Genomic DNA, 27,994 nt, shown 5'->3' with positions numbered 1-27,994 from the left:
CAACACTTTTTGAATGAAAGAAGAAATAAAAAATACATTCCTCTTAACATGATGGTGAAAAATGAGAAGGAAAAAGTGAAATGTGAAAATACATTGTAACTGGAGTTGGGAAAGGAAAAGATGAACGTGGTGAAAAAAGATAATAGCATCTTCAATATTTGAAACCAAAGTGATGCATACTGTATTTACAAGTGGTGGAAACTGCCTTCGCGCTCGCAGCAAAAAACTGGGCTTTTTGTTATTTGTTGAGCAAATTACTGGGAGCTAAAAAATAAGAGGCATGCAAAATCATCTTACAGCTGACTTGTTCTGCAAAGTTCAGGCGTGTAAAGGGTGAGGGCCATGCCTGGCAAGAAATAAGAGAAATTCAGCAGGTTAAAAAAAAGACTGCCGCCCACTGCTCCCTACTGAATAAGTATTGCAACCCTGGCAGTGGCACCTGGGTTTTATTCAGTGTTGGGGGAAAGAAAACTGTTCTTGGCAAATCAATGCAACAGTCATGCCGAAAATGTAAACACACATACGGATACATGCACATGCGTACATATTGTATATAATTTTTTTCATTTGTTTCTCTTCAGGCAAATTAGAGTGCGGACTTCCCAGCTAATTACCCTTATCCTGACTCCCAGAGAGCTGACTGCCTTTGCAACAACTTACAGGTGACTTTGTTCCCCCTGCCAGTTCTGTTCTGTGTTTAAACCAAAAAGGCAGATCACCCATTTGTATCAAATTATGCATGACAGTTTGGGGAGTGGGTTATGGACTTCTATGAAAGGCGCGCACACACACAAAGTTAAAAAAAAAAAACAAAAAACAAGCTGTTGTATTTTATTACCAATACTACTTTCAGTTCCGGAGGCAGGGTCTTTCATACTTTTTAAAGAGAATTTCTAGCAAACCCATTTTACCTCATTGTGAAGAACTTGGAGAAATTTACCTCACAAAGCTTTAAAAGGATAGTAAAAAGTATACCTTCCATCTATTCCATCTGTTCCCCAAATTTATAGGAGCAAAGTAAAAGACAAAACAAAAAAATAAGAAGAAAGACAAACAAGTTGTTTTCAGTATATGAAACAATTGTAGCTATTGTGCAAGTGATGGAAATATTTTCTATCATTCTGTTCAGTTCAGCCGCTCACTTGTGTCCAACTTTTTGCAAACCCATGAACCGTAGCACATCAGGCCTCCCTGTCCATCACCAACTCCCGGAGTTTACCCAAACCCATGTCCATTGAGTCAGTGATGCCATCCAACCATCTCACCCTCTGTGGTCCTCTTCTCCTCCTGCCCTCAATCCCTCCCAGAATCAGGGTCTTTTCCAACGAGTCAGCTCTTTGCATGAGGTGGCCAAAGTATTGGAGTTTCAGCTTCAGCATCAGTCCTTCCAATGAACACCCAGGACTAGTCTCCTTTAGGATGGACTGGTTGGATCTCCTTGCAGTCCAAGGGACTCTCAAGAGTCTTCTCCAAACCACAGTTCAAAAGCATCAGTTCTTTGGCATTCAGCTTTCTTTATAGTCCAACTCTCACATCCATACATGACCACTGGAAAAACCATAGCCTTGACTAGACGGACCTTTGTCGGCAAAGTAATGTCTCTGGTTTTCAATATGCTGTCTAGGTTGGCCATAACTTTCCTTCCAAGGAGTAAGTGTCTTTTAATTTCATGGCTGCAACCACCATCTGCAGTGATTTTGGAGCCCCCAAAAATAAAGTCAGCCACTCTTTCCACTGTTTCCCCATCTATTTTCCATGAAGTGAGCAGTTGATTTTGAATGCCACGGGAGGTTATAGATGTACGCGATTAACTAGTGCTGTCTGGATCTTCTCCTTCCAGGGTTGGATGTATTCCTTTGTTTCCGGTCACTTGGACTTTGACCAGGTTGGAACTAGAGCACCGTCTCATCTCTGTACTAGAGCACCATATCAGCTCTCTCTATTACACAGCAGTCTCTATCAGAGCCAACATTTTGTTTCTGCACAAAATGTGTAGAAAGTGTACGTGTAATGTGTATGCACAAAAGAGCAGAGCTTTGTTGCATAATCTTAAAAATGTAGCTTTTATTCAGCATTTTGATCTATTATAAAAATGACTGGTTCATAAGGGTCAAGAAGGACTGCTTGTACTTCAGCCAAAATCAGCGGCAGGTACTTCTCTGGCCCGGGGACATTCCCACAGTTGACAGCCTTTTTGGTCACCTGGCAAATGTCACAAAGCTGCTCAGCCACATGTGGCACTTGTTGTCTTCAAAATCAGGAGGCCGTTTTATGTCAGTAAGTGGTGCAAGAGGCAGCGATGGTTCTTTACCTTTCAGGTCATGTCCTCACACAGCCCAGAGCACCTGATTCCCAGAAAATTCAGACACAAGTCAGCTTCTCTATTTTCATAGATTTTATATTCTCCCTCTTTAATGTGTCTAAGACATCTGCTTCTTCTTGCTCTCCAAATCCAATTAACATGATGCTTTCAATGATAGAACTGCCTGCAGGTCTGTGGACTGTGAAATGGTCAGTTTCTCTCCCAGCTAAACTGTGTTTCAGAGCAAGAGGGCTGATATAATCCTGAGGCAAAACAAGGAATGTGTGTGTCCCTTTGATATGACAGCAAAGTGGCTGTAGAAAAAAAGAATGCTCTTCAGATCAATAAGTGCATGCCAGCTATCAAGGTTTTGCTCATTTGCAGCATAAGCTGCAATTGAAGTCTTTCTCTGGTTATGCTCATTGATGGTTCTCTGCTAGTCCCCAAAACCTATCTCCGGCACCAGCTGAGCTGAGGAGCTAGAAGTGATGTGACTAGAATTGCTACCTTTGCCAGATGTCTGTGATTCCCTAAAAACACAGTTAGTCTTACTCATGTCAGCATGAGTGTTAAAGACTTCTCTATGACCTTTTCTATCAAAATAGCCTGTGGTCCAGGGAACTAAAGCAGGATCATGGCAGTTGCTGTGGACACATTTTTAACTATGAACTCAAGGTCTGGCAAAGAAAGCAAGTGTTATTTTTGGACTCCTATAGGATCTATAGTGATATAGACAAATAACATAATGCTGTTTATTACTCCACTCTATAAGCTGTGTCTCTGGATCACAGTGGCTTTCTACATATCCAAGAGTTAAGAGAAGCTAGAAGCCACAGGCAAATAAAATTCCCCTGTTTTCTGAGTATTTCCCTGTCTCCTTCCAAGGCTATGGTTTTTCTAGTAGTTATGGATGGATGTGAGAGTTGGACTATAAAGAAAGCTGAGTGAGTGCCAAAGAATTGATGTTTTTGAACTGTGGTGTTGGAGAAGACCCCTGAGAGTCCCCTGGACTGAAAGGAGATCCAACCTGTCCATTCTGGAGGCGATCAATCCTGAGTGTTCAATGGAAGGACTGATATTGAAGTTGAAACTCCAGTACTTTGGCCACCTGATGCGAAGAGCTGACTCATTTGAAAAGACCCTGATGATAGGAAAGACTGAAGGTGGGGGGAGAATGGGATGACAGAGGTTGAGATGGTTGGATGGCATCACCGACTCAATGGACATGAGTTTGGGTAACTCCGGGGTTGGTGATGGACAGGGAGGCCTGGCGTGCTGTAGTCCATAGGGTCGCAAAGAGTCAGACGCATCTGAGCGACTGAACTGAACTGAACTTCCTTGCAGAAGAAGATTTACAGAACCAGCATTATTTGCAAATATAACAATTGCCTCCTCAAAGTTATTAGCCTTTTTCTTCATTTAAGAGGCTGTAGGTCCATGAAATAATTTAAGACTAGAAACTGGGTGAGGTGTTCCAAGTCCCTACAAAGAGGATGCTCACCTGTGTCCTACAGCCTCTGTAATCAGTCAGGGAGACAAACTGTGACAATGTGACAATCCTCGGCATGCCTCACCATTCGGATTACTATGGTGGCCTGATCTCTGCCATGGCCTCACATTCAACTTCCCTCTGAAATGTATGCTGCTCTGTGGCCCCTGCAACTCCACTATCTTCTGCTTCCCATTCCATCAGGGAGACCACTTTGACTGCTGCCTTTCCACCAATCACTAAAATAACTTTTTGAGATATCTTCCCTCCCCTCACCAATGTGTTTCAGAGGTCCTTTGTGGGACTGTAGTTTGACTGAGTGAATGAATGAACAAGAAGCTTTCATACATTATTTGAACATATATAGCCTTTTAAATTATCTTTATTTTTTTATTTATGGGGGTGGAGTTGCTTTAGGGAAATTAATCAGCCGTGTGCATACATATATCCTCTCCCTCTAGTCTTGCCGCCCATCTAAGTCACCACAGAACATCAAGTAGAGTTCCCTGCACGATGCAGTAGGCTCTCACTATTGGCCTGTTCTATGAATATCAGTGCAAAAATGTCATTCCCATTCTCCCAATTCATCCCTCTCCCACCTTCCCCCACTTGGTGTCCATCTGTTCTCTATGTCTGTGTCTCTATTTCTGATTTGCAAATAGTTTAATCTATACCATTTTTTTCTAGATTCCACATATATGCATTAATATAAAATAGTTGTTTTTTTCTTTCTGACTTACTTCACTCTGTGTGATAGTCTCTAGGTCCATCAACATCTCTACTAAGGACCCAACTTGACTCCTTTCAATGGCTCAGTAATTTTCCATTGTCTATATGTAGCACATCTTTTTTACACATTTACCCTGAGAAACCATAATTCAAAAGGACACATGCAGCCCAGTGTCCACCGCAGCACTATTTCCAATAGCCAGGACATGGAAAAACTCCCATAGCCTCTTATTAATTTCTTCCACTCTAATCCTTGTTGGTGTTTGGTCTCAGTCATGTCTGACTCTTTGCAACCCCATGGACTGCAGCACGCCAGGCCTCCCTGTCCTTCACCATCTTCCAAAGCTTGCTCAAGCTCATGCTCATCAAGTCGGTGATGCCATCCAACCATCTCATCCTCTCTCGTCCCCTTCTCCTCCTGCCTTCAATCTTTCACAGCATCAGGGTCTTTTCCAATGAGTCAGTTCTTTGCATCAGGTGGCCAAAGTAGCAGAGCTTCAGCTTCAACATCAGTCCTTCCAGTGAATATTAAGGATTGATTTCCCTTGGGATTGACTGGTTTGATATCCTTGCAGTCCAAGGGACTCTCACAAGTCTCCTCCAACACCACATTTCAAAAGCATCAATTCTTCAGTGTTCAGCCTTCTTTATGGTCCAACTCTTATATCCATATGTGACTACTGGAAAAACATAGCTTTGACTAGACAGACCTTTATTGGCAAATTAAAATCTCTGCTTTTTAATGTGCTATCTAGGTTGGTCATATCTTTTCCTCCATGAAGCAAGTGTCTTTTAGCTTCATGGCTGCTCTCACCATTTGTAGTGATTTTGGAGCCCAAGAAATAAAGTCTGTCACTTTTTCCATTGTTCCCCCATCTGTTAGCCATGAAGTGATGGGACCGGATGCCATGATCTTAGTGTTTTGAATGTTGAGTTTTAAGCCAACTTTTTCACTCCCCTCTTTCACCTTCATCAAGAGACTTTAGTTCCTCTTTACTTTCCTCCATCAAGGTGGTGTCATCTGCATATTTGAGGTTATTGATATTTCTCCCAAATGGTTTTTCTCAACTCAGGGGTGTCATGAGGCACCATGCAGTCCTAGTTTAGCTGTTAATCCAACACATGGAATCCAGAATTTGGGGTAAGTTAGCTAACATTCCTAAAACCAGCTTAATTTTAAAATTAGATCCTTTTCCTTTTGCTGTGTTCTCAGTAGAATTTTGTAAATAAACTTAACAAATTTCTCTAACTTTTTGTTACAGAAACATTGCTTCCAAAATAAACTGGGAGCTGATTTTAGTTATAGATATGGAGACAATAAGAAGTGGGAGTGAAGTGATGGACTCATGAAGAAGATTCTATTCTTGACATAGAGTCACTCCCTCCACCGAGGAAGCCATAAACTTCTTCAAGATATGCAGAGGCTCTTTGGATGGACAAGGCAGTTTGGCAGGGATTTGACACTGAAGTCTTCCAAATCCAGAGCACTGTACCCCAAAGCTTGGTCTCAGTTTCAGGATCCCACTCTTTTCAGATCGGTGTCTTGGCTTTCACAGAAAGTATTAGGCGGGTGAATTGCACTCATTTATAATACAACGATGCTTAGGCTTAGACTTTGGATTTAGAGTTTCCTATTTTAGTTTTGCAGCTGCTACACATTAGAGTTCCTTTATCATAGTCCTGTAAAAGTCTCAAGTTTTAGTTGTTGTTTTACCAGGTACTCAAAGATTATAGCATGCTATTCTTTCTTTTCAGCTCTGCAGAGCTATTCACAGAGGCCACGCCACTTTAGTCCTCAGAGTCTCATGTCCTTCTTGCCTTCCTGTAGCCGGGGCCTCTCACTTTCTTCAAAGCCAGTGCTCCATAAGCACTTAATTTCAGGCTATGATCGGTGAGAACTTGACTTTCTGTTCCACCTAATATCCCCTCCCTGAATATTAAATGAATTTTCACTTAGCCAGATAACCTATTCCAGGTTATCTGATTTCCCTGAAGGTTTCTGGCCAGCAACCCACACCCTGTGCCAATTGCTATACCAGTCAGGGTTCTGTAATGCTGAAATCAGAAACAGCCCTGTGCTAATTTCAACAGGAAGGGGCTCTTTAGGAAATAACTGAAGTAGGTCACAGGATTCCTTGGAAGAACGAACCTCAGATACTGGAAGAGAAACCAGAAGAGCTGGATGTAGACTGACCAACTCATGCTGGTTTGCCTGAGACGTTCCGGATCTCCACGCTGACAGTCCCATGGGTGGGAAACCCCTTAGCCCTTGGCAAGCTGTGATGGGTGGAGCCCGAGGGCTGCAGGGAGAGCCCAGTCCGTGCCCAGGAGCAGCCTGGGTGTCTCGCCACTGTCACCTTCCTTGGATTTTGCAAACTGTCACTAATCCCACTGTGACAGCTTTCTTGAAATTACCCTGCTACCTAAATTTTAAATAGTCCTACTAAAGTTTACATGACCATCTTGTCTACCTTGAATCTCCTGCATTGGCAGGTGAATTCTCTCCCACTGTGCCACTGGGAAAGCTCCTTAGGAGGCTTAGCATAGGAAAGAAGTGAAGAAGACAGAAGGTAGAAATTTGTTCCTTCAGTTCAGTTCAGTCGCTCAGTCGTGTCCAACTCATTGCGACCCCATGGACTGCAGCACGCCAGACTTCCCTGTCCATCACGAGCTCGCGGAGCTTACCCAACCTCATGTCCATTGCGTCAGTGATGCCATCCAACCATCTCATCCTCTGTCGTCCCCTTCTCCCACCTTCAATCTTTCCCAGCATCAGGGTCTTTTCCAGTGAGTTCATTGAGCATTTTCATTTTTTAAGATTGGAGTGAAACACATAGATCCATTTTCTTTCCTTGAGTTTATATTTTCATACTTCACTTTCAATCAAATTTTCTTGTGGAGGCATCTTAGAGAGCTTTAATTAAAGACTTCTCTTCCTCAATTTTCCATTTTATCAACATGCTTATTTTATATATAAGATTCAAAGAAGTCTGTGTTTCTTAAAAGCGAAGGTAACAGTTAGTCACTTATTTTACAGCATTGTGCTATATTCCTGCTCTCTTGATATATACATTTTGCATAAATGGATAGGAATGGCGGGAGGACTTAGGAAGTTTAGAATGGCCTCAGGTTAAGAACAAGCAAGAAAAACAAGAATCCCCATCCTTCAAGCACAAGGAATGAGATTCTGCCAATGATAAGAGCATTGTAGGGGCCTGTGTGCCTCAGATGAAATCACTATCCTGACTGACACAACAGTTTCAGCTTGGTGAGACTGTGCAGATTAGCCGGCTAACCAGGCACAAAACTCCTGACCCACAGAAAATGTGGAGTAATAAAACTGGCATGTTTTATGAAAAATTTTGTGCTGATTCATTTGCTGTAATGGAAAGCCAATACAGAAAATATACACTCCCTTCATGTAGCACGTATGCATTTTATTAGTCACCAGGACACTGCTAGTGCACACACTGACCACAGAGGCAAATGCAGTAATAATTGGTCATCGCTGATGTTTGACTGGCTTTGTCATACATAGCCACAGCTGTACACACATTTGCTATTATGATGTTATAAATACATGGTAAGAGACATGTTACTTAATGGCTTGTTACTCTGAATGATAACTTTCAAATCGTTATACAGATGATCCATCAAGACCTGCATCTGTTTGCTAGCTCTGGGGAGAGGACAGATATTAACAGTAGTCATGTTCAACATCCTCTTCCAATATTCCCAGTACTTCTCGATGTTTGCAGGCAGTGTTAGACACTCTGTCCTCTGAGCTTCCTCACCCCACTGTCTCAACATCCTGGGATCGTATCAAGCACACTGAATTATAATTTGTCAGTTAATGGGTCTTTTGTCCCTACTAGAGCTGAACTCTTTGAGGACAGAGACCTTCCCTCAGTATCTCAATATCTTTGCACAATACCAAGCATGGGGCCTAACATCCAGCAGGTGTGCCGTAGACATATATTTAAGTAAATGAACAGCCAGGAGGGTTGACACCAAAATATTAGTTCTACTTTGACTTTCCATCTGCCGCTGATATTGTTCTCCCCAAAGCTTCAAAAGCACACATTTACGATGCAATTCTCTTAATAAAGGACTGGCCCTCAATTGGTTGCCGATATGTTAAGAATTAAGTGGTCCAAACCATAGGTTGCTGTTACTCCCAAATTCAGTCTGCTGGGAAATAGTCATGAAAATAATTTTTAGTTCTTGAAAAGAGACTGAGAATATTTGGCAAATTTAGTTGATCTTCCATAAAACTAAAATTGAGCCTTCTAGTTTTGTTGCAAATGGTTTTTTTATCAGAAAGAAAAATTGGAGAAGGATATTAACTACATAGTGCAATCACCCTATGAAATTGGATGGTATTGACTAAACTGCCCTTGACGAATCTACCATGTTAGCATGTGTGTTGTTATATGAGACATACACGTTTATGTATTTATAGTTTTAGAAATATCTGGGGAATTTTTCTATCTACAAATACCAGCAGTCAACAGAAATTTATTATTCTTAACCTATCATAAACAGTTGGATACAGCTCCATTAGCCTATAGAATCTAGACCCAGAGTGAACCTGAAACAGGCAGAAATAAATAAATAAATGCCACTTGGAACAGTAACCAAACAGATTTTTCCTTTTTTTGGCTCAGATAAATTCATGCTATATTTTCACATAAAGAATTTCAAATGATGTTGACAAATGCTTTAACATGGCTTCAAGCTCACATGAGTGAAATAATTGTTTTTTGGGCTAAAAAACTATTACGAACATTTTATTTAAGTTGATAGTAATAGACATTTATTACAGTAAAATGTTGACAAGAAAACCAAAGATTTGATAAAGAAAATAAAGTTCTTTCATGCACCAAAAGGAGACACCGTAGCTAAGAACCTGGGTTCAAGAGCTCGTCTGCCTGGGTCCAACACTGTGATCTCCAAGTGATTTAACCTCTGTTTTAGTTTCTTCATTATTTAACAAAACTGCCCACAAATCTTAAGAATTAAAATGTTTATAGATTTAGTACAGGCCCTGGCTTATAATAATGACACAGTAGGTTTTAAATATTATTATTTTGAGAATACAAAGACAACTATTTTTCTTGAGTTTAAGTAAATAAATATCATATACTACTATTGGACTTTCCCTGTGGCTCAGATGGTAAAGAAACTGGCTGCAATGCAGGAAACCCAGGTGCAGTTCCTAGAACTGGAAGATCCCCTGGAGAAGGAAATGGCAACCCTCTCTGGTATTCTTGCTCAGAAAATCCCATGGAAAGAGGAGCCTGGTGGGTTACAGTCTATGGGATTGCAAAGAGCTGACATGACTGAGCGGCTAGTACACACATACTACTATTATCTGCATTGTTACCAAAATCCAACAAAATCCCACTAGAGAAAATATAGACATTTTCTCTACAAAATTTTCTTGTAAGCTATATAGATATAGATTTTATGATTTTTCTTTCCCATAAGATGCACATTATCTTACAAATAAGCATTTTCATTTTCTAATATATTAATTTAATCTTTGGATGCTTGACACAAGAATACATGGGAATATATTCTCCTATCAGAATTCTAAAAGCATAGCAAACAGTAAGTTTGATGACAATTCTATGTTAAGACTTGGTTCTGAATGAAAACTAACCCAGGTATTTAAATCTGCTCACTTCCTTTTTCAGAATTCCTACCAAAATGCCAAAATGACTCTATATGAAGAAAAATTGATAGCAGAGCCGGAAACCAGAGAAGACTGCATCTCCAAGCCTGAAGGAATTTGGGGAGATACTGTTCAGGGGTATCATTGCAGAAAAATCAACAAACACATGAGTTACAACATGAGAAGAAATTGATTCCAGATCTTGGAGTGAGTTGGGAAGACAAGACAGAACTACAGAGACAGAGGGAAGGAGAGTCTCGGCCTCGGCTGAGATTAGATTGAGAAAATTTTCAAAACTGATTGTGCTCAGATCTCATCTCAGAGCAATTAAGTCATAATTTTTGTAACTAGAGGGAATCTATACATTGTATAACCTTTTCAGGTGATTTGAGTTGTATGGAGATGGTTATGAGACATTGATCTAGAAAGCAAATATCCAATATAGCTGCATTTCCTGGGAAGAACACGGCACCACTAAACAAAGCCCCGCGGTTACACTCGCTCTCGGCTTATACTTGATGTTGGCAGCAGGCTAAGGTGCTGAAGGCGCTGCTAGAGATGCTATGAGGAGAGGTCACATGTAACACCGGATGCCTGTGAGAGGTGATGGGGAAGGGAAGGCAGGGTTGGGCAGTGACTCATCAACTGTTTGTTATTAAATATGCAGCTCTTATGCAAATGCTTGAGAAGAAAAGCTGAGATGACAAAAGTTCAAATATATCATGCAAAACAATAAATATAAATGGATTAAAACTTCTCATAATAAAACTCATTTAAGGATTTGCAAAAACAATGTCATGCCTTTTATGAAAGTAAAACAAAATCCCTGAAAAAGTGTTGAAAGGAAAAGAAAAGATATATCAGAAAAATGAAACCATCATATCACTATAGTTACCATTAATATCAATGTCAGATAAAATGAAAATCAAAGCAAAAAACTATGGAATGGAATAATTATGAGTCATTTTATATTAATAAATGAACTGTCAGCATTCTTAAAGTAATGAAAATTGTTACTTCAGAATATATTGCAGAGAAGACTTAAAAAATAAGGAGATCTTTGAATTTGAATAAAATATAAAACAGAAGAGAGAAGCACTTCAGTCACTCTTTGTATTCTTGAGTTTTTTTTAACAAAATAAAATCCTAACATCTGCAATTAATTTGATTGTTATATTCCTTAATATAGCATCTCAGAATTGCATGATTACAAAGCCAACAAGTTTTATCAGAATAAACTTGGTTGTTAATATGGATGCTTGTAAAGTTTTATTGCATTGTGTACTTAAGATACCAGAATTAAGTACATTTTCAAGAAAAACAAATAAAATGTAAAAATTCTGTTCTCCTCAACTTGTATTTTCCATACAACCTATGTCATATATTTTGCATTTTAAACGCAAAATCACAAAAATGAATACACTGATTTACCATCTACTTATAAAATAATATAAAATCAATCCACTAGAAAACTAGAGGACTGTAGGCTGTCTGTGTAGTTTAATGACATAAATGTCAAAATGCTAAAAGAAAAAAGTCTAAATTTGCAAAATATTTAAATTTTAAACTGTTATGGAAGCTCTGGTTTTTATCTTTTAAGTTATCATCCATGAAGAAGCAATACTTATAAAAAATTATTTTATAAAGAAAAAGTATCAGTGAATAATTGCAGGTGGATGGGCATCTAAAAAGAAACTTTGTATCCTGCCCCTTCCATGGTAAATTTGGGGAGGGGAGTGTTAATGCTTTCCATTTATGGCCTTTAAAAAGATGATAAGCATCTCAAAATTCTTGATATTCACCAACACTACAGAGCAACATGATGCTTTGGTGGTAAATTAGCATTTGGTTGTCTAGGTGAATGATCTCAAAGATCTCATGCACACCTTAACTTTGTATGCAAAGACTGAAGACAAGAATTTCCTGAAATGTGCAGCCCTTACAAGTGCTGAGATGGTGGGTGGTCCAGAAGAGGTTGGGACTAAGCAGACACAGAGACTTGGGTCTCACTCCCTGCTGGGGCAGTGGTACAGAGGGGCCATGGGCATGAATAGCTGATGCCAGCCCAGGATGCTCAAGATCTGGACAGTCTGGACCACTCTTCAACTGCTCCAGTGGAAAGAGGTACAAGGGAACAGAGACTGCAAAGAGCACAGAATATCAGAAAAAAAAATACATATTCTTAACTCTTCTCCCTTCTGAGAACTCCTCTGACTAATTTCAGTAAAATTGATCACCCTTAGGGAGCAGGTAGGAGAAGAAAGTGGCAGAGAATGAGATGGTTAGATAGCATCACCGATTTAATGGGCATGAATCTGAGCAAACTCCAGGAGACAGTGAAGGACCGGGAAGCCTGACGTGCTGCAGTCCATGGGGTCTCAAAAAGTCGGACATAACCAAACCATTGAACAGCAAAGGGAAACAGATAAGATACATGTTAAATTTAATGAATAATTTTTACAAAAAAAGACAGTATATTAAAGTTGGAATCATTGGCTCCCTTGAAGTAGCTTGATTTTGAGTTTTGTACTATTATATTAATTATATTCACTTAATGTAAAATTATGAAAATCATATTTCTTGACATCAGAGTGGATAGCTCTAACTTTCAAACCTGACAAGAATTTATCCCTGTTGATTATCTGATCAGTAATGATTAGTACGTCTCTCATTCCATGATGCTCCATGGTACATCAGATTTTTATAAAAATCTGCTAACAATTACAAATATAATAAAAATACATATTGAAATGTGACATTGAAAATCTTGAAAAGCACACAAAATTTTTCATGATGTTGAGATTGTAGAACATATGAAAGTGAAAATGTTAATTCTTCAGCTGTGACCAACTCTTGGACACCAGGCTCCTCTGTCCCCAGAATTCACCAGGCAAAAATACTGGAGTGGGTAGTGGTCTTCCTCATCCAGGCATTGAATCGGGTCTCCCTCATTGCAGACAGCTTCTTTACTGTCTGAACCACCAGGGCAGCCCTTGACAAGAACATATAAGGGCACATTAAAAAAAGCTTTTGAAATATATATTTTTGCTATTGCATTTTTTCCCAGTCAGGTTTTTTTTAAGGCTTGAAATACAGTAAAATTCACTTTTTAAGGGGTATAGTTTAATACATTTTCACAAATATTTATAGTCAATGGCAGAAGGAGAAGGGGACAACAGAGGACAAGGTGGTTGGATGGCATCACCAACTCAATGGACGTAAGTTTGAGCAAGCTCTGAGAGTTGGTGATGGACAGGGAAGACTGGCGTGGTGCAGTCCAGGGGGTCACAAAGAGTCAGACACGACTGAGCAACTGAACAACAAACCAGCACCACAATCACCATTTAGAATATTTCCATCCCCAAGAACTTCCCCATGTCCCTTTGTGGTGTTTGCTAACAGAACTAAAACTAGATCAATAAGAAATGGAAGAAGAAAAAGAGCAGGCACAGAGTTAGGAAAAAGAGGGACATTAGGAAACAGAATGAATTCACCCTAAGGGGATCAAGAGCGGTCTACTGATAATGACACAAACTTTTAATATTGTTTTGCAAACAGAGCCTTTTTTTTCTATCATGTTTGAAAGTTAAACCAGTTGGTTCAAGTCTTTATGCCATAATACTGATGCAATGTGGTTCTGGATAAGGTGACCGGCAAAAAAGGTCTATTAGACCCGTGCCTTCGTATCTTACCTGAAAACGTCTCTGTCATCATCAACATCATCATGAACGTTATATAACCATTGCTGAATCCCAGTGACTCCCGGAGTGGCGCAGTGGGGACGGAGGATCTGAGGTTAGTGATTGCTTGTGGACCAGTTCCTACTATGGTACACTGTTCATTATACCAAGCTGCCTTCTTCAGCATCCCAAGTGGTTGTAAGAGACTAAGTCAACTTAAAAGGTGCTTGCTTTATCCCTGAGATGCAGTATGTTTAAGTACTAAACTGATTCATTTCATTCAGTATCAGAATAAGGAAAATTTAAGGGGACTTTGAAGTTATGCAAAAATTATAGTTGTAGGAGTAAGAAAGCTTGATATTTTTGCATCAACTTCTTGATAATTGAGTGGTAAGGAATCACTCTCACCCACCAGATTATATTAGCATTTGTCACCAGCCATTTCATTTCTTCTCTTTCCCATGTCTATAATCCCTTAACATTTTTGAGCAGTGAAGACCCTTTTTCACACTTTCACATCTGTCATACGTGAGCTCACCCAGAACCATGGGTCCTGAAAAGACTGGACAAAGATCATAGTCAGTCAGTCAGCTGTATTGTGGTGATGTAGTTCCTCAGATGAACAGGTGGTGAGATCTAGTGTCATCAATAGGAACATATTATAGTCCCTTATAATATAAGGAACAGCAGATTCTGAAATAGTTGTCTGGGTTTGGATTCTGACTTGTTATGTACTTACTTTGTCTTCTGGAGTTATTTTCTTAACCTCTCTCTGTCTCAATTTCTACATTACTTGCTACATAAAAGATTTATTGAGAGCTGAACCACAAAGATGGCCAAGCACTGAAGAATTGATGGTTTTTACTTGTGGTGCTGGAGAAGACTCTTGAGAATCCCTTGAACTGCAAGCATATCAAACCAGTCAATCCTAAAGGAAATCAACTCTGAATATTCTTTGCAAAGACTTGCTGAAGCTGTAATTCCAATACTTTGGCCACCTTATGCAAAGAGCTGACTCACTGAAAAAGATGCTGATGATGGTAAAGATTAAAAGCAACAGGAGAAGGGGCCGACAGAGGATGAGATGGTTAGATACCATTTCTGACTCAGTGGACGTGAATTTAAGCAAACTCCAGGAGATAGTGAAGGACAGGGAAGACTAACATTGCAGTCCATGGGGTCACAAAGAGTGAGACATGACTTAGAAACTAAACAAGAAGGACAAAAGGTTTATTATTGCATAGTTCATGCTACCAGAAGTGATTGGCGTGTATTATTGCTCCTAGCACATACTGACTGCTCAACGGCTATTGCTGTTGTTCAATTGCTGAGTTGTGGCCAACTCTTTGAGACCTCATGGACTGCAGCATGCCAGCGTTCCCTGTCCTTCACTATCTCCTGAAGTTTGCTCAAATTCATGTGCATTGAGTCAGTGATGTGGTGAAGGGCTGGTGTAACTCAGTCTATGAGCCATGCCATGCAGGGCCACCCAAAATGGACAAGTTATGGTGGAGACTTCTGACAAAACATGGCCCACTGGAGCGGGGAATGGCAAACAATTCCAGTATTCTTGCCTTGAGAACCCCAATGACTATTAGTCATTTTTATTTTGATCATTAATACATATGGAAATAAATACATAAAGGAAATACTAGATGTCCACAAAAATGTAAGATGATTGATTTATATTATTTATCATAAGGCAGGAAAAAAAAAACTTTCTTAGGTAAGAAGTGGTTATAGTGATCTATAATAATCAATTGAAAATATAATTGATACTATTAATAGCCATAACTGTCTTCTAATGAATTATTATAATATGTCAAACACAATGCTGTGCATTTTATGTAGACTCAGTGGACATGAGTTTGAGCAAACTCCGGGAGTTGGTGATGGACAGGGAAGCCTGGCGTGCTGCAGTCCATGGGGTCACAAAGAGTCGGACACGACTGAGCGACTGAACTGAGCTAAAATGAACTGAATGATATCATGAATTTTTTTGTGTTTTTATTTGTACTTTAGAATGAATATGTATTGCTTAGTTTAAAAAAGTTTATATAGAGTTATTCTAACTAGCAAAAGGGAGACATGACCCTTCTGGGCTCTCACTCATATTGCCCTTTTCTCTGTGATGCTGTTCTGAATACTTGCTGTACTTTCAACCACAGATGGCATCATTCAGTAGAGTGTAAAAGGAACTCTTTTCATAAATTCTGTAAAGTGCATAAAGATCCTTTCATACGAGCTGTAGTTGTGTTACCCTCTGTGATGGGTGTGAATGTACACATTTGTTTTTGCTGGGAGACTGAACATTTTTCAAGGATGTGTGAATTTGTAATTTATTATGTGGATGAATGATATTTGTATGTTATACTCTTTTCCTTTCTAAAATTTACTGAAGGACAAAAATCATAAATTCCAACTCTTAAATCATTTGTGAGTACTAGAAAGTAAAAGTACGGTATCACTAAATGTGCTTATTATAAATGGAAAAAAAAAACTGGAGAAAAAAATATATTCATGGAAAGTTTAAACTAAGGAAGAGAGTGATAAAATAATTTCCAAACTAGAAGTTTTTTGGTCTGGGTGGAAATGGAGAGTTTGGGGGTGAGGATAAATAAAAGAAGACATAAGCTGAGGAAAAAAAGAATCTTATTATTAACAATGGGATGGGAATGGGAACTGAATTTTAAAAAAAAGCAAAAGAAAACCAAAAACTACCTTAAAATCAGAATATTAGTGTACCCACTTTTAAAAGAGGGAAATTTTATTCTAATTTAAATAATTTTCACTATCAACTAGACTGTCTTTGGGACCCTTCAGTATGTATCTATACAGCAAGAAACGTTTACATCTTATAAAACTGTAAATAAGGGCACAGGTAATTTGAAGTCACTAATTTAATCATTTAAGAATATAACTGGAAAAATACAAATGAATGATTAAATATACACATATGCATTTTAAGGAGTCTCTCATTATCATTATCATTAACCTGTAAAAGTGTGGGTTCATTAAAAAGCTCATCAGTTCATAGTAGTAGGGGGAAAAAAAACTCAATTTATGGAACAAATCCTAGAAAATAGACATAAAAGTAAACTCATTTTTGGTATGTATGATTTATAAAATTTTATAGTCTCTATATTACATAAATATATTTATACATTGGAGTCACAAAGAGTTGGATATGGCTTAGCAACTGAACATCAGCAATATATGTTGCTCACACTGTGTACTTTAATATGTAAACATAAATTTCTGTATGAATACACATGTGTACATGCATATGTGTCTATATGTATATATACGTATATGAGGGCTTCCCTGGTGGCTCAGTGGTAAAGAATTCACCTGCGGTGCAGGAGACACAAGAGATGAGGGTTCAATCCCTGGGTCAGGAAGATCCCTTGGAGGAGGGCATGGCAACCCACTCCAGTATCCTTGCTGGAGAATCCCGTGGACAGAGGAGCCTGGAGGGCTTTATAGTTCACAGGGTCGCAAAGAGTCAGACACGACTAAAGGAGTTAGCATGCACACATGCATGTGTATGTGCATATGCAACGTCATGATAATAATTTAAACACTATAGATTATTAAATACAATATGAGCATGCTCTAATTTTAATGAATTACAAAATATCTTGATTTACATTTTCAGCTGAAATGGCACATTCTTGGAGACAGGTTCCTTAAACATTCTATGGCAAGAATTCTGTATCATTCTTTATCAATTTATCTCATCTAATTTTTTCCCAACGTGTCACTTGCTATCCTGAAAGTCTCTTCTTCATTCCCTGGTTGATTCACTGATTATTCTCTCTCCTCCTCCAACTAAAAGATGAGGTTCCTCAGAATCTTTTTTCCATAACAAATCGTCAGCACTACAAATATTTGCAGAATGAATGAATAATAAGTCAGATAATCAATGCATAAGCTATCATTTGTAAGCCTATATTTCCTGTGTCATCATCTTTTAAATCCATAAGGCACTGTTAAGAAATCCTTAATTACCCATTTACTATTAGAGAAAAATTACTGTGCTACCTAAATTATTCCCTACTCCAACATAGGAGATGAGAAGGTTGTACCTATTTGTTTTAAGCATAATGAGAAGACTTACAAACACGTCCAGTCCATAAAGCTTAATATGTCTTCTGTATAGCCTGGGGACAATGGATCAAGAAGTGTAAAGGGTAAGAGGCTGGTTGGAAGGTGACAGGGTGAGTGGGGTGAGGACTGTGGTTTGAAAGATAACTTATTGGTAACATGTGCAAGGTCCTGGTTGGATTTTACCTGAAACGGTGTGTTGGAGAAAGATCATTCAGGGTTCGAGAGCTCACTTAGAATGTAGGGATAGAGGCTGGATTCATATAAAATGAGGTGAGAGAGGTCACTCTATCCAGATAATGTAGGCATTTTCAAAGATTTGATTTACAGCGAGCATTGGAGGATTTGGAGTAGATGAGCCTTGTGACCCAACTGATGTCTGAAATGCAACACTCTTGCTTCTGTGTTGAGGATGGAAAACAAAAAGGTGGTGGAGGTGGAAGACCACTATAATAGAGTTCAGGGGATAATTACAATGTCTTGCCCAAGGTGGTAATTGCTTTTATGTTTCACTTGGATTATTAAGAACATTGTCTCCTCCTTGTAACTATCCTCCCTGTAACTATCCTAATCCACCAGTGGCTTAGGAGGTAAAGAATCTGCCTGCAATGCAGGAGACCCAAGTTCAATCCCTGGGTCAGGAAAACCCCCTGAAGAAGGGCATGGCATCCCACTCCAGTATTCTTGCCTGGACAATCCCACGGACAGAGGAGCCTGGCAGGCTATGGTCCATGGGGTTGCAAAAGAGTCAGACATGGCTGAAACAATTTAGCAAGCAAGCCGCTGAGGTTGGCTAAAAACACAAAAGCAGGGTACAGTATGATGAAGTCTGTTACTGAGTCCCAGTTTGGGCAGCCAGCCTAAGGCAGGACCACAGTGGGGGCAGAATAGAGCTTCACATTAAGAAATGTTGGATAATTTTGATTATTACATGGATTAATAACTAAACTAAATCTGTTTTTGTGAGTATAACTGACCAGATGCCTTTTTTTATTTCCCAAGAGGTCATACAGTATGAGATTCAAGGAATAACTCACCAAGGAGCAGAGGGAAAACTAGTTTCTAGAAGGTTTGGATAAGAAGGGAAAAAAAAGTGTTTGCTTTCTCTTAACAGGTAAATGGGGGTTTGAAGTATGTTTTGGGTGCTGATTTTTCTCCAAAAACTACTGCAAACTGTCTATACTGGGGAGTTACAGGTTGGAGAACATCCTGTAGTAAATAGTTTTGTTTTTCCCTGTATTTCTCAAAATCTGAATGTAAGTCCCTGAGAAAATGCTCTTGAACACACTGGATAAAGTGAAACAAGTAATGATTTAGAAAGGATGAGGTAGACTGGATTGCCTTCCAGTTTTGACAATCCCTAGAAGATCATGTTGTATCTTAGATCCACAGTTGTCTTCTCTGCAATAGTGCTTAACGTTTTGATTATAAGTACTTTTTGAGGGTAAGCATACAAGATTATAATATATGTAAACTGTCCAGGTCAGTTACTGATAATTAAGTATATAATTAATAACACTATTTATTTCATATTAAAATATGAAAATTAAAAACATTAAAAATATGACTCAGATATAGAAAACAAGCTAGTTGTAACCAGAAGCTAGTGGAGGAGGGCTGAAGGCGCAAAATAGGTAAAGTGGATTAGAGGTACAAGAATATAATGTAAATCACGGGGAATATAGTCAATTTTTATTAATAATTTCTATGAAATTTAAGCTAAAAAACATGTATGTATATGTGTATATACATATATGTATATGTATTTTATACATACATAACATATGTATATGTATGTATATGTTCACCAAATATGTATTTGTTACAAGTGTAACAAATGCTATGTTGTACACTTGTAGCTAAAATAATATTGTAAGTCAACTATACTTCAAACATAAATATTAATAAATAATAAGCCTTTCAAGGAACACTAAAACCAAAAAAAAGAAAATTTTACTTTTCTTTCTTTCTCTTTAGACCTTGGATGCAATTATTTGAAATAATTGTACTTCTCATCTCATGGAAAATTATCATCATTGGTTGAAGGTTTCATTCCCTTTTTTAAATGCATTATCTTCTACTTTCATTCAACAATGACTTTACAAAAATATTTCCTATGTACTACTTTGGTTGAGTATGCTTTCATAAAATGTCTTGTTGGGAGTACATATGATTTAAATTTACACAAATGGTCCTGCACCATAAATTTCGTCTCTTCCTTAACTTTTTTTCTGCAGTGTTTCCTTCTTTGAACCTATCTGGTTTGCGGCACACAGGCTACCTAGCCCTTTGCTACATTATCATCTATAGTATCTATCTACACAATTTACCAATATACTTTCCTAGTAATAGAAAATTTCCTGGTGGCTCAGTTGGTAAAGGATCTGTCTTCAATGCAGGAAGACCTGGGTTTGATCCTTGGTAGGGAAAATCCCCTGGAGTAGTTAATGGCAACCCACTCCTGCCTTCTTGCCTGGGGAATCTCATGGAGGAAGAAGTTTGGCAGACTATTGTCCATGGGGTCGCAGAGAGTTGGACATGACTGAGTGATTAAGCCCAACACAGCACCTCACATTGCTTCTGACACTCTGTGGCTCACAAATGAAGTGATGGTTAATATCCACACACACACACACACACACACACACACACACACACACCCTGAAGGACCAATGTAAGCATTTCTTTGGGACATATCCTCAAGTGTAAGCAAATTGTTTAAATTGGCCTACTGCAGCCTCATGACTGTCTAGGATGACTGTACCTACCTGTAATGCAAGAGTGTTTCTGAAGTTCAACTTCATCACCTTGACTTATCCAGCTTTCTAAAATTTGCCCACTTGAGAAGTCTAAAGCAGCATCTTCTTGTTTTAATTTGCACTTCTCTGTTTAACAATATGATTTATAATCCATTGTTTTGATGCTTTTATATTTTGTTAATTGCTTTAATATGAGCTTTCTCTTTCTTCCTTTAACATATTAGTCTTGTCATTGATGACGATTTGCAGTTGTTCTTTGTATATTCTCTTTGTGTGTGTGTGTGTGTGTGTATGTCATATCTGGCTCTTCGTGACCCTTTGTAGTGTAGCCTGCCAGGCTCCTCTCTCCATGGGGCTCTCCAGGCAAGAGTACTGGAGTGCGTTGCCATGCCCTGCTCCAGGGGATCTTCCTGGCCCAGGGATCAAACTCTTGTCTCCTGTGTCTCCTGCATTGCAGGCAAATTCTGGGGAAGCCCGTATTCCATTGAGTCAATGCTTGATGTTTTCTAGTATTGCAAATATTACTCCCAGTTGGCCGAGGAGAGACTGTATGCTTTTGAGGTGAAGAACCTGGATGGACTCTTTGTTTAACTATCCAGATGATCTTGGACAAGTTACTTAAACCTCTTGTTATTGTTGCTGTTGATTCAAAATGAGCATAGTAATATAAAAGTTTCCTGACACAGAGTAAGTCTTCTGTAGATATTGGTTCTTATTGTGTTTCCCACCTTTATTTATGAAGATCTTTATTTAAGATAAATCCTCTTTAGAACTTAAGTTGAATTCCCCATAGTTTAGCATTTTGTGAATTTTGCTTCAAAAGTCTCCTCCTATTCCAATACCACAACGTGTTACTCTACATTTTTTTCAATTAAATTAGCATTTGACCCTTCTCTTGTGGGTCTTTTAAGATCTGTCAAGATTTCACCAAATCATACTATTGCTCAGTTTTCTTTTTCTTCAGGCTGGGCCAGTTTTGACAATCTCAACTCTTAAGTCCCATTGATTTGTGGGGTCACCTGATTATTTATCTTTCAAAAATATAACAAAAACTGTACACTCAGAGTAGAACAATAACCTTTATGTTAGTGTTGAAAATGGAGAATAAAACTTGGGATCACTATAGTAGAGCCTCTAAGTTTATGGTCAAAGCCTTTCCTAAGAATCAAAGATTTAGTGACCTATATTTTCCTGGTTCTTTTATCGTAAATAACCATTTGATCCAAAGAAAGCAATCCTCTCTGTTTTCAAAGGAGGCTTGATTAAATACCAAATAAGTGGGACCTTTTGTGGAATTGCTATTGTGGAGGTGATGCTTTATTTTTTTAGATTTCTGTACTTTCCTATCATATCTCAACCCAATATTATCTGGTTTAGTTATTAATGTACCATTAATGGAATTTTATTTTATTAAGGAAAGACATAGAGCATCACAATTACTGTAATTATCCTTTTGAGGGTGGTGGAAGAAAAGGAAGGAAAACAAAGTGGTTGGTGATGGTTAAAAAGAGCATGGACTTTGAGAACAGATGTCTTTCGGGTTAAATCTTGGCTCATAGATGCTTATTTTACTTATCGACTCTGTTACTGTTTTATCATCTCTACTGTTTACATTTGCCATGTCGTTCAAATGAAAAAACATATCTCTGAAGTTTCTAGTCAAGTGTTTGGTAATGTAACAGTCTATGCTAACTCTTCATTTTTCTTTCCCAAATACTGATACAACCAATTTACAATTAAAATGCAGTATCTTTTATAAAAGTGATATTTAACTGCTTTCAACTATGCAATTTATAGACTTGCACCATTTCTATTATAATGTCATCAAACAAGAATAGGAAAAATTAATTAATATGAAATCTTCATATGTCTTTTTCTGATAGGAGACTACCTAAATTTGAGAACAGAAATATTCTGACTGTGAATTGAATACTTGACAAGCATTTGCATACTGTCTTCATTGGTGCCAGGTAATTAGAATTTGCAGTTTGGTCTTAATTGAATTACAAAGTACCCAAAGGCCTTGATTGGTGTGGCTTCCTGGATGCCTCCGCCCTGTTTAGAGAAAAAAAAAAAAAAAAAATATATATATATATATATATATGTCTCCACTTAATTCTACTTTATCTTCATCCACTCTACCCCAAACTAGCAGATATATACTTAATGGCATAAAATGTCAACATACATCAAATGTGTCAACTAAGATCAGAGCTCCTCTCACTACCCAGCATGTATTTTTTTTTTTTATTTTAATTTTAACCTTAGAGTCTGAGATGGTGTCTGGACAGCTCCAGTGCTGTCATTCCTGGGTAGCACGAACTGCCCACCAGCCTAGAGTTTGATCTTCAAAACTCTCCTCAGGCAGTGCTTCTTCTTCTGGTTTCCCTCTGTTCATAGCCATGTATGTCTTTACTCCTCTGGTTTTTGAAGTTTTCTTTGGAGAGGGTTGAAATATTTCTGATCAGCATGGGAGCAACTCAGGAGCTTTGCTATCATGCAGAGTTAGTTAATGAGTTTGTTCCTACCTTTACATTTTACAGGGAATTCTTCAATATATTGGGTGAGATTAAAGTCAAAATCAAGAGAATTTTTATTTTAATTGAAGTTGCATGGGTCAGTTGAAAAAGAATGGACTCAGGGTTAATCATGTGGAATTGAACTGGACTCTAAAGATTATTAATTGTCTGACAGTATATTTCACAGTTTCCTCATCTATAAAGTAGAAAAATTTCCTGCCTACCTCACAAAATATTTATAAAAACTACATTAAAAGCCATATACACAGAAAAGGGAATATTCCCTTTATTTTATTTGGGAAAAAAATGTGACAGTATTTAAATTTTCTTGCCTCTTTAAGAATCCCCTGATTGCTCAGTTGGTAAAGTATCTGCCTGCATTGCAAAAGACCCGGGTTTGATCCCTGGGTTGGGAAGATGCCCTGGAGAAGGAAACGGCAACCCACTCCAGTATTTTGCCTGGAAAACCCCATGGACAGAGGAGCCTAGCAGGCTACAGTCCATGGGATTGCAAGAGTTGGACATGATTTAGTGACTAAAATAGTAAATACTTTGATTAAAACACATAAGTTTGCTTTCTTATTTTTAACCTAAAGAAAAAATATATCTCAATGATCAGCATGCTTTTAATTCAAGAATTATAAAATAGTTATTCAGAACCATTATTCATGCATTATTTCAGAATTTCTATTTAATGGTAGACTATATTTGTCTTATTATTTTAGATATTGATTTTATCTTTGTAGATTATTACATAGGCAATGGACAGTGTTTCTTTGTAAAACAGAGGGTTTCTGGCCATGGCTGATGGGATGTGTATTCAATAACTTTTATCAATTATAATATTTGCATTTAGAACTTATTTCTCAGTTGCTAAAATAGGAATGTTATATACTGATTCTCTGAATTTTGTAATTTATTACTGTAAATTCTGAAATTTGTTATTATATATATATAAATCTGTTAGGTAAAAATTATATTTATATTGCATATAAATGAATTTGGAATGGATTAAATTTTGCATTTTTTTATTATTGTTCTTTAAAATCAATTTTATTTTAGACTTCAAAAATTCCAAAAAGGTAAATTTGTTGCAATGCAAATGCAAATTCATTAAAGTCCTTACTTAATTTAAGACAATTAATTAGGATAAGTTAAAGATGCATAATTTTTCCATTAGTCACGTATGGATGTGAGACTTTGACTATAAAAAAGCTGAGTGCCTAAGAATTGATGCTTTTGACCTGTGGTGTTGGAGAAGACTCTTGAGAGTCCCTTGGACAGCAAGGAGATCCAACCAGTCCATCCTAAAGGAATCAGTCCTGAATGTTCACTGGAAGGACTGATGTTGAAGCTGACACTCCAATACTTTGGCCACCTGATACAAAGAGCTGACATTTGAAAAGACCCTGATGCTGGGAAAGATTGAAGGCAGAAGGAGAAGGGAATGACAGAGGATGAGATGGTTGGATGGCATCACCGACTCAATGGGCATGAGTTTGGGTAAACTCCGGGAGTTGGTGATGGACAGGGAGGCCTGGCTTGTGGCAGTCCATGGGGTCGCAAAGAGTCAGACACAATTGAGCGACTGAACTGAACTGAAAAATGTGTAATATAAGTTCTAGAATAATCACTAGAGTATTATAATAGCAAACATATAAATATAGTAGAACAATTAAGATGGCATACCCCATAATTTAATAACCCAAAGAAAACAAGACATTTTGGACATCTAATGTAATAACAGTAAATGAGAGAAATGGAAATCCAATAGCAAATTGGGAGATCTAAATAAAGCATATTAATAATCATTTCAGTAAAATATTGTCTAACTGGATAAATAGGGCAAAATTTATATTGTCTATAAGAGATGCACTTTAGATACATAGATTAAAAGGATGAAAAATAAAAAGATGGAAAAAGTTACACTGATACAAGGAAAGCTATAGTAAGTAATATCAAATAAAATCAAACTCAAGACAAGAAGTACTACACGAAAAAATTGGCCCTTTATAATAACAAAAAGGATCAAACAAATATCCTGAAAATATAACAATTATAAATATATATGAGCCTAATAAAAAGTCTCAAAAATGATGAAGCCCAAATGCTCGTAACTGAATGGAAATGTTTACAAATTCAAATTATAATTGATGACTAACTCCTCTCATTCAGTAATAAATTGGTTAGTTAAAGAATCACTAAAGAATAAAAATATATGCATAACACTCCCTATTTCCTCATGCAATTGTGTTTATAAAACACCATACCCAGTAACTGCAGAATAAATCTTCTTTCAACCTCCTAGAGAAAACTACCAAGAGAGACTAAGTGATGGGCTACAAAGCAAGTCTCGGTAGATTTCAAAAAGTTTAAATGTTAGAGTACATTTTGTGATCACAGAAAACCATAAGATTAAAATCCGTATTAAAAACCATAAAATTTCTTGAACAGAATCAAATATGTAGATATTAATTAATTAACTCATTGCAAATAATGTATAGGAAATTAGCAAGCATTTTTGAATTGCACAATAATGAAAACACTATACATTAAAATTAATGAGATGCTTCAAAGCAAAACGTATGACTTTAAATTCTTATGTTAGAAAGAATTATAAAATTGAAGATCTGAACTTTCATCTTTGGAAGTTAAGTGCAGATTAAACTCAAGTGAAGAGAAAAAAATGTAATGAATAAAGAGCATGAAATAAATGAAGTAGAAAAATACAATAGAAAAAATGAATAAAAGTCAATATAGTTCATTAAAAATGTAAAAATATGTATATAAAATTTTATCTAGACTTCAAGAGAGAGGGAGAATATGAAATATTAATACCAGTACGATGCTAGGGTAGGCAGAAGGCAAAATGAGAAGGCGGTGGCAGAGGATGAGATGGTTAGATAGCATCACTTACTCAATGAGTGTGTCTTTGAGCAAACTGTGGGAGATTGTGGAAGACAGAGGAGCCTTGCACGCTACAATCTGTGGAGTCGCAAGAGTCAGACCTGATGTAGCGACTTAACAACAGCATCAATCAGGAAAGAAGAAAGGGATACTACTACATACACTATAGTCATTAGAATTAATAAATAAATATTATAAATTATTCCAAATGTACTTATGCTAACAAATTTGACTACTTAAATAAAAGAACAATTGTTGGAAAAACACACCAAAATTTACATGAGAAGAAATAGGACATATCAAGAACTCTCATATTATTTTTCTATAACTGGTACATATAACAGATTATCACAAACAGTGCCTTAAGATTCATTTAAAACACAGCTGAGCACCATCTTACAGTTCTGGATGTTGGAAGCCTAAAATGACCTCACTGGACTGAAATCAAGGTGTCAGCAGGGCTGTCTTTCTTCCCAAGGCTGGACACAAGAAACTCTCCTCTTTCATTCTCTGTCTTTTAAACAGTGCCTTGTTTCCTTGGCTTGTGCCCCTTCCTTTATTCTGAAAGCCAGAAATGGCCAGATGAGTCTTTCCCAAATTGCACCACTGTGATACTGGCCTTTCTCTTCCATATTTGAGGACCCATATGATTATATTCAGTCTAAGTGGATAATTCAGGATAATCTTCCCGTGTGAAAGTCAGCGGAGTAGTAACTACTATCTTAAACCCCCTTTTGTCATGTAAAGTAACATAGTCGCAGGTCCCAGAAATTAGTATATGGTCATCTTTGAGAAACCATTATTCTGTCTGTTATAGCTATCTATTATATAAATTAAACATTCAAAACTTTAGAGCAAAGAATTCTAAACCCAAGAATTACCGAGTGGATCCTATTGAATATTTGTGAAAGAAATAATACCAAACCTACAAAGAATCACTCAGAATAAGCTAATACATTCCAACTCATTTTATGAGATCGGTGTTCTTTTGCTACCAAGACTAGATTGAGAGATTAGGAGAAAAGAATACTAAACACCACAATCTCTTATAAACACAGACATGTAAATCCTTATCAAAATCTTAGCGAATTATATCCAACACTATATACAGAGAATTACACATTATAACCAAATAGTATTCATATCAGGAATCCAAGTTTGTTTAATATTTGAAAATCAATCAATGCACATAGCAAACTTAAAAGACTAAAACAGAAAGAAAAGGGAGTGTTCTAATAGAAACAGGAAAAGCATTTGACAATCCTCATTTACGATAAAAATTTTCAGCCCAATAAAATTGAAGGAAACTTCCTCAATCTGCTAAAAGGTCTCTAAAATCCCACAGGTAACATACTTATTAACAGTAAAAAACAGAACAAAAAACTAGACAAGACAAGGATATCTGCTCTTATATTTTATTCAATATACTGGCATCACAATAAGAAAAGGAGAAAGCATACAGATCGAAAGAAACAAGTAAAACTTTTCTCATTCATAATTGAAATGAGTGATCACAAGTCTACCAACAAATACTACCAGAAACTGAATGTAGCAATATTAAGAATATTCAAAATAAACAACCTCTGTATGTACTCATACCAAACGATTAGAAAACAAACTTTAAATATACAATTCCAAATAAAATAGTGTCAGAACATAAGATACTTGGAGATAAGTTAAAAGATATGTGTGCAAAAACTCTACACTGAAGATTATAAACTCCACTGACAGATATAAAAATGATAAATAAATTTATATTTACTGGATTAGACAGCTCTGTATTGTTAAGACGTCAGTTCTCCCTAAATGGAACCCTAGATTCACT

Source organism: Cervus elaphus, chromosome 12 (genome assembly GCF_910594005.1).
Source record: "Cervus elaphus chromosome 12, mCerEla1.1, whole genome shotgun sequence".
In the NCBI taxonomy this organism is placed as follows: Eukaryota; Metazoa; Chordata; class Mammalia; order Artiodactyla; family Cervidae; genus Cervus; species Cervus elaphus.
Note: the sequence above shows the minus strand (reverse complement) of the source record.